Source organism: Symphalangus syndactylus, chromosome 3 (assembly GCF_028878055.3).
Source record: "Symphalangus syndactylus isolate Jambi chromosome 3, NHGRI_mSymSyn1-v2.1_pri, whole genome shotgun sequence".
NCBI lineage: Eukaryota > Metazoa > Chordata > Mammalia > Primates > Hylobatidae > Symphalangus > Symphalangus syndactylus.
In genome coordinates this window covers 147,578,724-147,592,645 of record NC_072425.2, presented here as the reverse complement: position 1 = coordinate 147,592,645, position 13,922 = coordinate 147,578,724, and the positions used below count along the sequence as shown (strand labels likewise).

Here is a 13,922-nt window from a genome sequence, read left to right as displayed (position 1 = left end):
TCTAACAGCCTTTCCTAGCATGACAGGGTCCCAGTTGCCCACAGCAATGACCAGCTCAATGACACATCTTTGAATTTCCCACATTTCCCATTCGATCTCCCCATCCCAACTCCTGTTCACTGGAATCATTCCCTAAATAATTATCACCACAAGCCTTTATATCAGGCTGTGTTTGTTTGAAGAACCCAGGCTAACACCATCATACTATTACGTACTTGTCCTCCTTTCAGATTCTACCCCTCAATCGAATGTCATTTATTATATATGTGTGCATGTACATATAATAATCCATAATCTCTTCTCCTCTTTATATCTTCTCCAAGTCTTTATCAGAAATCAATTATCACACAGTTTTTCTACCAAGGATCTCTTAGACTGCTTTTTCAGAGTATATTTGGCTCTAGCTTGGCCAAGTTGACCATTACTGTTTCTGTACATGCAAGTAAAATCCAGGAATTACATTGCTTACTACAGAAATTCCTTTTAATCCAAGATGTTTACATTGTCTCCTCTATATGTAATGGGCCACCTGGTAGAGATGAGATCTTAAATTTTTTCCAGTTTGAAAACTGTTGTTTGGAAGGTTGCAATCAACTTCTGCATTTTAGGATACAGACTGTCCTTTAAGTTTGGAAGGCAATACATTGATAAACCTTTTAGTAATGCCAATGCTAAGGCACCTACCATGCCCTATTTCTTCATTACGTGTGTATATATGCATATGCTGTAGGCTGAGATGTTAAATATTCTGTTTGGACATGTAAACTGAGTATAACAACATAAATATTGCAACTTTCTTTTCCTAAATCTAGATGTAAGCTGTCTTACAACTACACTTTTTTATTTGTCCTTGGGAAGAAGCAGAAAGACAACAGCCTCAAAAAACAACTGCCAGGTGGCAAGGAGCAGCCAGCAGACTGGAGCATTGTCCCAGAGCCAGAGGCCATATGAATTGTCCAGGTAGAATGGGGGGATTTAGGCAACAGCTTCCTTAAGGATTCCTGTCTTAGCCCATTTTGTGCTGCTATAACAGAATAATACAGACTGGCTCATTTATAAAGAACAGACATTTGGCTCACGGTCTGGAGGGTGGCATCTGGTGAGGGCTTTCTTGCTGCATCATAACCTGGCAGATGACATCACATGATGAGAAAGCACATGCCTGCATGTACACACAAGAGAAAGAGAGAGAGGAAGAAGGCCAAACTCATCCTTTTAACAGAAACCAACTCCTGTGATAACTAACCCACTCCCAAGATAAAGGCTTTAACTCATTCATGAGGGGATGGTCACCTCTGAAATGTCCCACTTCTCAATACGGTTACATTGGAGCTTAGGTTTCCAGCACATGAACTTTGAAGAATACACCCAAACCATAACAGTTTCCAAAAATTACTTGAGGAGGAAACCCTAATAAAATACTGAACTCCTTTATGGCAATAGAGATCTAGGCTTTTGTTATTCGGGCATGAATAACTTCTGATGGCTGGAGATATGGTGACATCTTAATTAGGTATGATTCCCAACACTCCTGCACACCTATCTCCCCAACCCCTTCCTCTTCCCTTCTTCATGAGACAAAGAGAAATCAAGAATCTACTAACTTAGAGAATGTACCACTGTGTCTTATGCTTTATAGGTATTTGGTAAATATTTATTGAATGAATACCTGAAATAACCCAACCTCCATCAACAAACACAAAAACATATAAACAAGAAGATAAGAAAAGGTGAAAAAAGGATTTTTTTTAAACTACCACTCAGTTTCTTTCCTAGCATTTCTCAGTGGGCTCCGATAACCACTAGTTCCTTGGCACATAAATAAGTGATGAAATGGGAGGGGCTATGGGTAAACATAAGTGTTAACTATACTTGAGAATACTGGTTAAATAAAGTTAATACTGTCATCTGGAAGGATGCAATTGACTTCTGTATTTTATGGTACAGACTGTTCTTTAATTTTGGAAAGCAACACTTTGATGAACCTTTTAGTAATGTCAATCCTAAGACACCTACCACACCCCACTCCTTTTATTGGTGTTTTTTGTTTGTTTGTTTTTGCTTTTTTTCGGTTAGGATTTTTTTTTAATTATAAGAATTCTCGGCCTTTAATGTGTTAATTTATACCACATGAGTATACAGATTACCCTTGAACAACACAGGTTTGAACTGTGCAAGTCTACTTATATGTGGACTTTCTTCTTCTACCTCTGCCACCTCTGAAACAGCAAAACAAACCTCTCCTCTTTCTCCTCCTCAGCCTACTCAATGTGAAGACAAGGAGGAAGAAGACCTTTATAATGATCCACTTCTGCCTAATGGATAGTAAATATATTTTCTCTTCCTTATAATTTTCTTGATAACATTTTCTTTTCTCTAGCTTACTTTATTGTAAGAATCCAATATTATTACATATAAGATACAAAATATGTGTTAATCAACTATTTATGTTATCCATAAGGCTTCCAGTCAACAGTAGGCTATTAGTAGGTAAGTTCCGGGGGAATCTAAAGTTATATGCAGGCTGGCCATGGTAGCTCACACTATAATCTCAGCACTTTGGGAGGCTGAATTGGGAGGATTGCTTGAGGCCAGGAGTTCGAGACCAGCCTGGACAACATAGTGAGACCCTGACTCTACTAAAAAAAATTTTTTTTTAAATTAACTGGACATGGTGGTGTGCTACTGTAGTCCCAGCTACTTGGGAGGCTAAGGTGGGAGGATGGCTCAAGCCTAGGAGATTGAGGTTGCAATGAGCTGTGATCACAACACTGCACTCCAGCCTGGGCAACAGAGACCCTGTCTCAAAAAAAAGTTACATGCAGATTTTTGTCTGCACAAGGGTCAATGCCCCCAATCCCTGTATCGTTCAAGGATCCGTGGAACTATGTCATGCTTCTGTATGTATTAAATTATCACCTCTTTTTATAGAAGTCTCTTGCAGGATAGTGTTTCTTGGGTATATAGTTCCCTGGAACACATTTTGAGAAACACTGCTTTAGTATAATGCTGATTTCCTTTTGGCTATTAACCCGTGCTGCTTTCTCTGGCCATCACATGGCTCTCAAGCAAAGATCAGTCTGTATTCATTCTCCTTATGAAGCTTATGTAAATATAAATCATGGGATGTTTCCAAACATCCTCCTTATTTCTGCATCCCAACTTGGAAGTTTAATTTAGAATTAGACCTCCAAGAAGTTGTCAATCTTAGTCTTCTCAGATATCTTAATTACTCTCCAAGAGTCCTATAGATTTCCTCTATTCTTAAATCATAACCTATAAAACAGGACACCATTATTTGTACAACATCATTCATCAAAAAATATGTACTAAGTACCTCTTATGGGCAAGCTACTACGGGGATAAATGATTACACAACTCAGATCCTGCCTTAAGAAACATACAGTTTGATAGTAACTGTAACTGGAAATTAATAGGCTTGGGAATAAAATAAACCTGAGTTTATATCCTTGGTTTGAATTTTTTTTAATTTTCAAAAAGACCTAATTTTGTGGTCTTGAGTAAGTTACTGAACCTTTCTATCAGTGACGACATTTGTAAAATGAGGGCAATTATACCTACTTTCCATCTTTGTCATGTTGATTGAATATAAAGAAGTATGCAAAAATATCTAGCACAATGCAGATACCAGCACTAGATGTAGTAACGGCATTAATAGAAGAGCCTCCTTTAGAATCTACACAGTGGCATCATCCTGACGTCGGCCTTGTCCTCCGCTGCATCACTGAAACCTGCCAAAATCACTGAATTTGGGTTTGCGCTGGGGAGATGTGTCCGCTTGTATCTTCCGCCTCCTTGCCTTGCTTGCTGGCAGAGGCAAAAGCTGAAAGGAAGTCACCGCCGCCAAGTCTGCCTGGTCGGCCTCTCCAGTCCTCTAGCCTGGCCCAGGCTTTGTGGGCTGGCTTGGTTCACACAGATATTTTAAACAAATTTTCACAATACCAGTAGGACATGTTTTGTCATTATCTGCTTTTGACAAATGAGTAAACTCAGGCTCTGAAAAAAATTAATGCCTTTGCCAAGGTTGCCCCGCTAGTAAGTGGCAAAGCCAAGATAACTCTATCTCATGAGGCCCATAACACATAAACAACAAAGCATGAGGTGGAAGGTTGGGAGGCTTTTGCATTGGTCCAGGCAAGAGGTGGGTAGAGGTACTGGTAGAATGGAATGGAGAAGAGAGCACAGATATAAGAGATAATGAAAAAGTAAAGTTGGCATTTTTTATCAGTGGAAGACCCTGGGAATCCTGTGATAACTGTTAATTTCCAGTCTTTTCCCAGCTACCTTCTTCCTTATTCCAAAAGGAAAGCACATTCATGCTTAAGAAATGGGCACCCTTGTGTACACACAAACACAGCAGCAGGGTTACACATCACCTTTCTACCAAGCAAATCCAGTTTCCCAGCACATACAGAAACTTGCCTCAGTTTCCTGATCTATAAAATGAAGGTAGTAATAAGTTCTACTTCAAAGAATTATAAATAGGATTGCATCAATTAATATTTGTAATGTGCTTGGGGCAGCATCTGGCACACAGTAGTGCAATATAAGGAATGTTAAGTTAAATAAATTAATAGATAATTGCATTATATTCCACTCCTATTGTGAAAATACTTGATGTGGGAAAACTATGCCAAAAGCAAAGAAAAGGAAAGGGCAGAAGATGAGTCTATCACAGCAAGCAAGATATAAAAACAAAGGGCCAGGTTGAGGTTTTCTCCAGCTATGAAGTGTGCTAGACCAAATATGCATATTCCTGAATAAGCATGTGTATGTGCAAATATACCTTCATCTACATGCATAAAGATATGACAACTAGCTGTCCCACTTAAAAAAAAAAAAAAAACAGAGTCTGAATCAGAGGGAAAAACAAGAAATTCATTCATTGTGCCCTACTTCTCTCTATAATAACACACAAGAGGTTACAAACCTCAAATTGGGTCCAGTCCCAGAATTTGGTCAGTAAATTGAAAGCAGTAAGAACATAAAATGACTGAGATTCTCCATCTGCAGAAATAAACCACTCAGGAGATGGCTGCAAATGTGCTGTTGATGTGAGTGAGGATTCTCCCCATTTTCTGTCACGGAGAATAGGATGCCTTACAAATTCACTTAAGGACACCAGAGTCTCCCCCAAGTCCAATCAGGGTGACCCCAGGGTGTCTCCCCAGGAAAACACATTGGAATGTGGCTTATGGTAACCTGCTCAGTTGAATTGCAATGAATCTGAGCTGATGTCGTGTTGCCATAACAGAGGGTGGGGGTCCACAGGAGTCTGGAAACTGAGAGCCAAGCAGTGAGCTCTCAGGGTGTCTCCACCGCTGCCCAGAGCTCTGCTTCTAGATCATCAGTCCTGCTGGATTGAAACATCCCTTGAAGACAGCCAATAACCTCTGGTCAAATTCCAGGATATCCAAGGAAAATCTTATCTGTCACTTGGTGTCTTCAATGGAGTGACTAAGCAAGAAGGCAAGTCTCACAAAGATGAGTGCCCTCGCTCAGCTCTCCAACCAGAATCTCACCCACTGTCAATTAGTGCATTGCTTTTCTGGCTTTTAATTAGTGAAAGAAACATTTCTGCATAATTACTGCTGGCGTTGGCAGCCCAGGTCTAGCCTTTACTGGGTGCGAGACACTGAGCCAATCATTTAGCTCTCTTGCTCTCAGTTCCTCACTGACAAGGGGATAATAACAGTACCCAGCTCATGCATTGCTAGGGGAGATTAAAATCGGGTAATCCAGGAAAAATGTTTTGCATTTTATGTGTCCAATACATGCTAGCAATTTCTATTATTGTTGGTCTGGTTAAATCTGGAATAATCACTATCATTATCCTGTTTAACACCTCTGAGTGAACCACAGAAATCAAATTTTGGATCTGAAAAGTTGACCAAGCACCTGAATCTTGAGTGACCCCATTAAAGTTCAGCTGTCCTTGCCTTAAGCAGACACTTCTTTTTTATGACTGTTAACAGCAATACCAACATTAAGATTGATTATGTATGTCTAGGAATAAATGATAACTTTTTAAACACATTTGTGTATAAAATAAAATATTGAATGTTATAGAACTATGTTAGCCCATTAGGACTGCTATAACAAAATACCTTAGATTGGGTAATTTATAAACAACAGAAATGTATTGCTCACAGTTATAGAGGCTAGGAAATTCAAAATCAAGGTACCATCAGATTTGGTGTCTGGTTAGGGCTTTTTCTCTGCCTCATGGGTGGCAACTTCTAGCTATATTCTCACATAGTGGACGGGACAAGGCAGCGTCCTTCAACCCCTTTTATAAGGGCACTAATACCATCGATGAGGGCAGAGCATTCCTGACTTAATAACTTCCCAAAAGGTCCCACCTCTTAACACTGCTGCACTGGGTTCCAACATATGAATTTTGGGGGACACCAGCATTCAACTTTATATACTTAAATATACAGATATATAGATAGATATACTTAAATATATAGATATATTTAAGTTGTACAACTTGATATTTTGATATACGTATACATTGTGAAAATGATTACCACAGTCAAGTTAATTAACGTACTCCTCACCTCTCATCATTACCGTTTTCTTTCGTGTGTGTGTGTGTGTGTGTGTGATAAGAGCACTTACGATCTATCGTCTTAGCAAATTTAAGTATACAACACAGAATTGTTAACTGTATCACCACACTTCCATTAAACTCCCTTTCTGACTCTCATTTTACAGTTGACAAGACCAAGACCAGAGATACACAGTGTTCTTCTCCTCTGATTCAGTCAGATGCTCGTCCCGCTATGGCTAACACTAAATTCACAAATTACTGACAACACAGCAAGATTGTAAAGAGCATTGCTGCATCATGGACTTGAAGTCAGAAGACTCAGGCTTACGCCCACTCCTGTGCGAGTGACCGTGGGCAAGCCCTTCCCCTTTCCCTTGGCCTTCATTCTTGTCCTTGTAACTAAGAGATAGTTATGGTAACTATAGCCATTGCTACTGTGCACAGTTGCTGAAGGTGGGACAAAATGAAATGTGAGATTGCTCTGTAACTCTCAAGCCCCATGTAAACAGAGTGGATTGTCTGTTGTGGACTTCACAGTGCACTTTCACAAGTGAGCTCTAACAGTCCCTAAGAGAGAGGTACTCAAGTGGATGTCATGAGATGAGTGGTGGAAACAGGGAGAGAGAGGATGAGAGATAAAATAAGGCCACAGGGTTGGTCTAAGAAAGCTTTCTAAGGGAACAACAGGGAATTTACTCATTTGATCAACTTTCCCTACTTTCTCTGCCCCCAACCGTTGTTAACACCTTCAAGAAAGGAGAACTGAGAATGAGGGCTAACGCTTTGCTTAGAAAAACAGGTGATAAATCATAAAGCAATCGAATCTGCAGCAGGGAATGGGAAACACATGGCAGGTCCTTCTAATTAATTCATTGATATGTTGCTCCAGGTTGGGTGTTGTTTCCAACGTTTTCCATTGACTTGTCCCAGGCCACTCTCACCACAGCAACTCAAGTTTACCAGAAAGTAGGAAAGTCTGCATTTGAGAGAGTTAAGGGAGTTTGATACAGTCCAGCTAACCACAAATGAAGAAGAAGAATGAGGCGAAGGAGGAGGAGGAGGAGCAGGAGGAGCAGGGGGAAGAGGAGGAATAGGAGGATGGGGAGGCAGCAGCGGGGTTGGGGAGACAGCCAAATATTTCCCTCCCTGCAAATATCCTTTGGGACATATCCCCTCTCTCTCCTTCTTATACACCTCATTCTCTCTCCTCCCCCCTCTCTATCTCTCCACCTCCCTAAAAACTTCTTTCCTATGCATCTTTTTCTCACCAACTTAAGAAAGTGAGAGAAGAGCAAGAGAACTAAGTCCACGTAGGTTCTTTGCAAATATTTGGTGCTGTTTGCACCATGAGGTGAGGGGAGGGCCTTATCAGTCTTGTTTCTTATGCCAAAGGGCAGCTGAATACAAGTTTTTGAATAAGCGAATAAATGAAGGTCCTCCCTCCTTTTGCTGTGGACTGTGGATTTTAACAAGAAGTCCCTGTACAGAGGCAATAGAACACAGTGCAGCAGGTTGTAAACCTACTGGTCTGAGAACCTAAAGATCAGAGGTTCCGCTCAGCCCTGCCCCTACCATGGCATGTGGGCCCTGAGTCCTCATGTAGCCTTTCTGAACTTTATTTGCTTCCCCTGAAAGCAAGGGCATTGAACAAGAAATTATTTAAGGCCTCTTGAGGGCTCTAACCTTCTTTGAGTATTTCACCAATAAGCGTGCAAAGAAATAACCCTCCCTTCGTGGATGAATAGACTAGACTCAAGCTGCTGCTCTTTTCTAACTACAGGGATAGGCCAAGCTAGAATAAAAGGCAAAGAGTGTCCACTCTGTCTGTATATCTTCACCAAATTTTTATCTGCTAAGGTGGGAAGGGGAAGCTAGAAACAGGGTTAACTGTCTGAATAATCCCAGCCTGACTTCCCCCAGGTATACAGGCTGCCCATACTAATTCAGTTCATGTCACCTTCTACTTTGCTCTTGCAGGCAAAACTCTGAACTCTCAAAGCCAAGAGATGAAAAAGGGCACCCAGTTCATCCTCTACCTCTAGGAAAGTCCTCGCCTAAATTACCCCAGAGAGATTATTAGATCCTGCCCTTAAGCATTGTCAAAGAACACTTGGCAGCTTCTCCAGGCACGTGCTGTACCATCTTCCGAAACTGAATTACACAGGGGTTCTCTATGTCATTCACCAGGAAGCTACACATGTAAGAAAGCCTGGGCTATACCTTCGGTGCTTTGAAAACTGACTCTGACTTGCAGAGAACACTGGGCTTTGGGCGCCTCCCTTGGGCAGTGGCAGCTTCTTGGATAGAGACCAGAACAGGAAATGAAAGATTTCCATTTATTTCAAGACCCTTCTTGGGCATCTCTTCCACTGCCATTTGTAGCTGAGCTATTTGAGAAATCAGGGTAGTCAAGTTACAGATGTAGCCACTGGCTGGGGATCAACCTAGACTCAAGCTCTTTTGGGGTCATGAGTTGAATGGAGAAGACTACTTTCCCTATACTTGGTCTATGTCCATGAACTCCAAACTTTAGGGGAATTGCTTTATGTTAGCCAAGTTAATGTCTAAAGTGCTAAATAAATAAGTAGGTAATCTCTGGGGCCAAACTGCCAAAAGCAGCTCATACCTTCCTGCCTCCTAGAAGCCCTTTCAAAGAGGACAACAAACAGGTCGTTAGGAAAAGCAAAATGTGGCTCACTTTGCAAATCTCACTTTTCCTTCAATGCTTCTTTGTCCCTATGGATTTCAACTCACTCCATTTGACATTCTCAGTTCCTTTAATAAGAAGTTCTTAGACGCTTATGGCAACTCAGATCCCCTGAATCTGGAGGCAGGTCTGTAGGAATTCTGGTAACTAGTTAAACAACCTTGAACAAGTTGTTTCACTTCTCTGAGTCTCAGTTTCTCACTCAAAAATGGTGAATAATTTGTAAGACTTCGCTAATAATCTATGACTAGACAAGAGGCAATAGGGTAATGTGGACAGAGAACAGGCTTTGGAAACACACAAGACTGGGTTTAGATTCCTGCACTCCACCCAGTGTGTGACTTGGCCGTGCTTCTTCACTTCTCTAAACCCCCACCTGTGTATCTGTACAGGAATGAATGAATGAGTATGTGTGGCCAAGCTACGCAAACTCAGGGTTAAAATATTGCCTTGGGTTTTTTAGTAAATTGTTCAAGCCCGTGACATTCTAGCAGAAAAAGCCTAGTGTCTCTTTCTTAAGGTGATTGTGTCCATGTGTTTTCCAGGAACTCCAGGGTTTACTCAACCCAAATTCACCCTGCCCTTGACCAAATGGCTCACCAGCTTCACAGGATGCTCCTCTGATGACACACCCTGCAGTCAGCGTCTGCCCCTGCAGCCAGAATGGATTTCTGAGTGGGCATTAGCTGGGGGCTACCACATGGGCACCAATGTCACAGATCTTCTGTCACAGTCCACCCTGAACCATCGCTTCCCAAATCACAATCCCTCGGCAGGACAGCTAGGTGCAGGGACACGCATGACACAAACACCAGCCCTTGCCCACAACCTCAGCCATTATCTTGAGTCTGAGCAACCAGTCTAGTGGCAGCTGCGCCCTTCCTTTTCAAGAGAGTTCTGGGATCAGATCCTTTCACAAACAGATCCCTCCCCACCTCCCTGTTGTCCAGGTCTGTACACTGAACGGTAAGACAGCATTTGCTAAGCCATATTTCAAAAAGTATGGTTATACCTTCATCTCAGGACCACAAGTGCCTGCTTAAGAGCCTTATGTTTGTGTAACTGGTATTGTTTTCCCCTGAACTTCCAAGGCCTATTCTACTTTCTCCCTCCCTAGCTAAACAAAAGAGAGGTTGAAATAATTTGAACTACCCCTTTTAGTGGGCAGCCCGTTTGATTTTTACCTTAGCCAGAGCCTTAATGGGTCCATGTGAGCATAGCAGTACCTTGCAGCACCTGAGGCACAATACATTGTTTAAAGAGTGATGGTGCGCACCATTCCAACAAGAGTCACACTCAGAGCAAAGATTCCCTTGCCTGTGTGGAGAGTGACCCATGGTAGAAAATTTGCAGACTTCATTACCTCTTCATCAGTTGAAAAGTCTTATTTATTTATTTATTTATTTATTTAATTTTCCCTACCTAAGCCAGGGATAGTCAAACATTTTCTGTAAAGGGCCAAGTAGCATGATAAATATGTTAGGCTCTGCAGGCCACTTACATTTTTGTCATGCATTCTTTTTTGCTCCCTGTTTGTTTTATTTTGTCTACAACGCTTTAAAATTGTAAAAAAACAGATGATCACTGGAGTCTCACGGGTCTCTCAGGCCACACAGGGACAAGCAAAGGCTACATCCAGATGCCAGAAATGCACTGACGCCCGTTCCTGGAAACTGGGCTCCCACTCAGCCCCTGGGAGCAGCAGCCTCCAGCCCCTTGGGACCTTCACCTCCGCCCTGCTGACCCACACGGGTTGAGCCAGGATCCCTGGAGGCTGACACTGTCCTCCACTGAGACCTGAAAAATTGCATCGGGGCAAGGCCCAGGGCCTCCCAGGCAAGAGTGCGGAAAGCCTGCCCTGCCCTCTGCTTCTGAGGAGCAGGTAGCCCGGGACATGGAGGGGCTTTCCGCAGCTACGTTTTTTACCGCCATCAGCAGGAACAGGAGGCTGAAGGGGCGGCCGCCCCTGCCGACCCAGAGATGGTCACCTTGCCCCTCCAACCTAGCAGCACCATGGGGCAGGTGGGACGGCAGCTCGCCATCACCGGGATGACATCAACCGGCGCCATCACTGGGAGTTCCAGACCATGCTGCAGCACCTGCAGCCCACAGCGGAGAATGCCTACGAGTACTTCACCAAGATCGCCTCCAGCCTGTTTGAGAGTGGCATCAACTGGGGCCGTGTGGTGGCTGTCCTGGGCTTCGGCTACTGTCTGGTCCTCCATGTCTACCAGCGCGGCTTGACTGGCTTCTGGGCCTGGTGACCCGCTTCGTGGTCTTCATCCTGCAACACTGCATCGCCCGGTGGATTGCGCAGGGGGGCGGCTGGGTGGCAGCCCTGGACTTGGGCAATGGTCCCATCCTGAACGTGCTGGTGGTTGTGGGTGTGGTTCTGCTGGGCCAGTTTGTGGTAAGAAGACTCTTCAAATCATGACTCCCAAGGGTGTCCTTTGGGGTCCCAGCTGTGACCCCTGCCCGGACTTAAGCCAAGTCTTTGCTTTCTCCACTCCCTTGCAGGGGTCTCCCTTCAAAAGCACAGAAGCTTTAGCAAGTGTGCACCCCCGCTTTGGAGGGCCCCTGCGTGGGGGCCAGTCAGGCTGCAGAGGCCTCAACATTGCACGGTGCTAGTGGGCCCTCTCTCTGGGCCCAGGGGCTGTGCCCTGCTCCCTCGGCTCTCTGGGACCTCCTTAGCCTGGTCTGCTAGGCGCTGCGGAGACTGATAACTTGGGGAGGCAAGAGACTGGGAGCCACTTCTCCCCAGGAAGTGTTTAATGGTTTTAGCTTTTTCTAATACCCTTGGGAGAGCCCATTCCCACCATTCTACCCGAGGCCGGGACGTCTCGGGCGTGGGGGTTGGTGGGTCTGTCCTACGTTCCCCAGGATTCAGCTATTCTGGAAGATCAGAGCCTAAGAGCTGGGACTTGATCCTGCTCCTGGCCCTCCCTAAGCATCATGTGTCCCAGGAACAGGACTGACTGGGAGAGGGGGACCAAGGTCCTGCCCAGCTCTCCCCCTGCCCCCATTCCTCCCTCCGGCCATACTGCCTTTGCAGTTGGACTCTCAGGGATTCTGGGCTTGGGGTGTGGGGCAGGGTGGAGTAACAGGCCAGAGCTGTCTGAACTTATGTGTCAGAAGCCTCCAAGCCTGCCTCCCAAGGTCCTCTCAGCTCTCTCCCTTCCTCTCTCCTTATAGACACTTGCTCCCAACCCATTCACCACAGGTGAAGGCGCTCACCCCCATCCCTGGAGCCTGGGGTGAGTGATGTGCTAAGGCCCCTCCTTGCCCCGACTGCAGGGCTTAGTTAGGGCTTGGTTTGATAAGGAGTAGGGAGTTCATCCGGAAGGTTCTAAGTGGGAGAAGGACTATCAACACCACTAGGAATCCCAGAGGTGGGATCCTCTCTCACGGCTCTGGCACAGTGTAATCCAGGGGTGGAGATGGGGGAACTGTGAATACCTGAACTCTGTCCCCCCACCCTCCATGCTCCTCACCTTTCTGGGTCTCTCCTCGGTGTGGGGGTGAGAGTACCTTCTCTATCGGGCACAGCCTAGGGTGTTGGGGGTGAGGGGGCAGAAGTCCTTGATTCAGCCAAATGCAGGGAGGGGAGGCAGATGGAGCCCACAGGCCACTCCCTATCCTCTGAGTGTTTGGAAATAAACTGTGCAATCCCATCAAAAAAAGGAGAAGAAAATGTAAAAAACATGCTTAGCTGTAAGCTACTTATAGGGGGATAAAGACAGGACAGTTAATGGACACAAACATACAGTTAGAGAGAAGAAATAAGTTCTGTCCAGGCGCGGTGGCTCACACCTCTAACTCCAGCACTTTGGGAGACCAAAGCGGAAAGATCATTTGAGCTCAGGAGTTCGAGACCAGCCTGGACAGCATAGCAAGACCTTATCTCTACAGAAAATTTTTAAAAAACAAAAAAACCAGCTGCATATGCCTGCAGTTCTAGCTACTTGGGAGGCTAAGGTGGGAGAATCCTTGAACCCAGGGATTTAGTTTGAGGTTGCAGTGAGCTATGATTGCACCACTGCACTCCAGACTGGGTGACTGAGTGAGACCCTGTCTCAAATATAAAGAAGGAATAAGTTCTAGTTTTCAGTAACACAATAGGGTGAGTATAGTTAGCAACAACATATTGTATATTTCAAAATAGCTAGAAGAGAGGATATGAAGTGTTCCCAAAACAAGGAAATGATAAATGTTCGAGGTGATAGATACCTTAAATACCCTGATTTGATCATTACACATTCAGTGCATGTATCAGAATATCACATGTACCCCATAAATTTGTGTAAATATTATGTATCCATTTTTTAAAGTTGGCAGAGCCCAAAAGCACTGCTATGGCTTCCAGTGGTCACTGTGAGCATTGCCAGCTCAGCAAATGTAGCACCCAAAATTCTGGGCAATGTGGAAAATTGGCTCCATGGCAGCTATGGCTTTGCCACTGATAGGAATGATTTCCAGAGAAACTTAATCCTCAGTTTGGGACTCTTTCCTGCAGGACTTTGGCTGGCCAGGAGCACGAGTGACAGTGACCTCTTGGCACTTCAGCCGGGGGTGTAGCCAAGTAGACAAATGGAATCTTGTGCTGAACCCAAACCTTCTAGAAACAGAGCCTGTGAGCAT

At 44.2% G+C, this 13,922-nt stretch overlaps 1 pseudogene; it reads left to right on the top strand.

Moving 5' to 3' along the window:
• Positions 1-10,867: 10,867 nt before the first annotated feature.
• Positions 10,868-11,764, top strand: LOC129478601 (bcl-2 homologous antagonist/killer-like; annotated as a pseudogene).
• Positions 11,765-13,922: the final 2,158 nt, after the last annotated feature.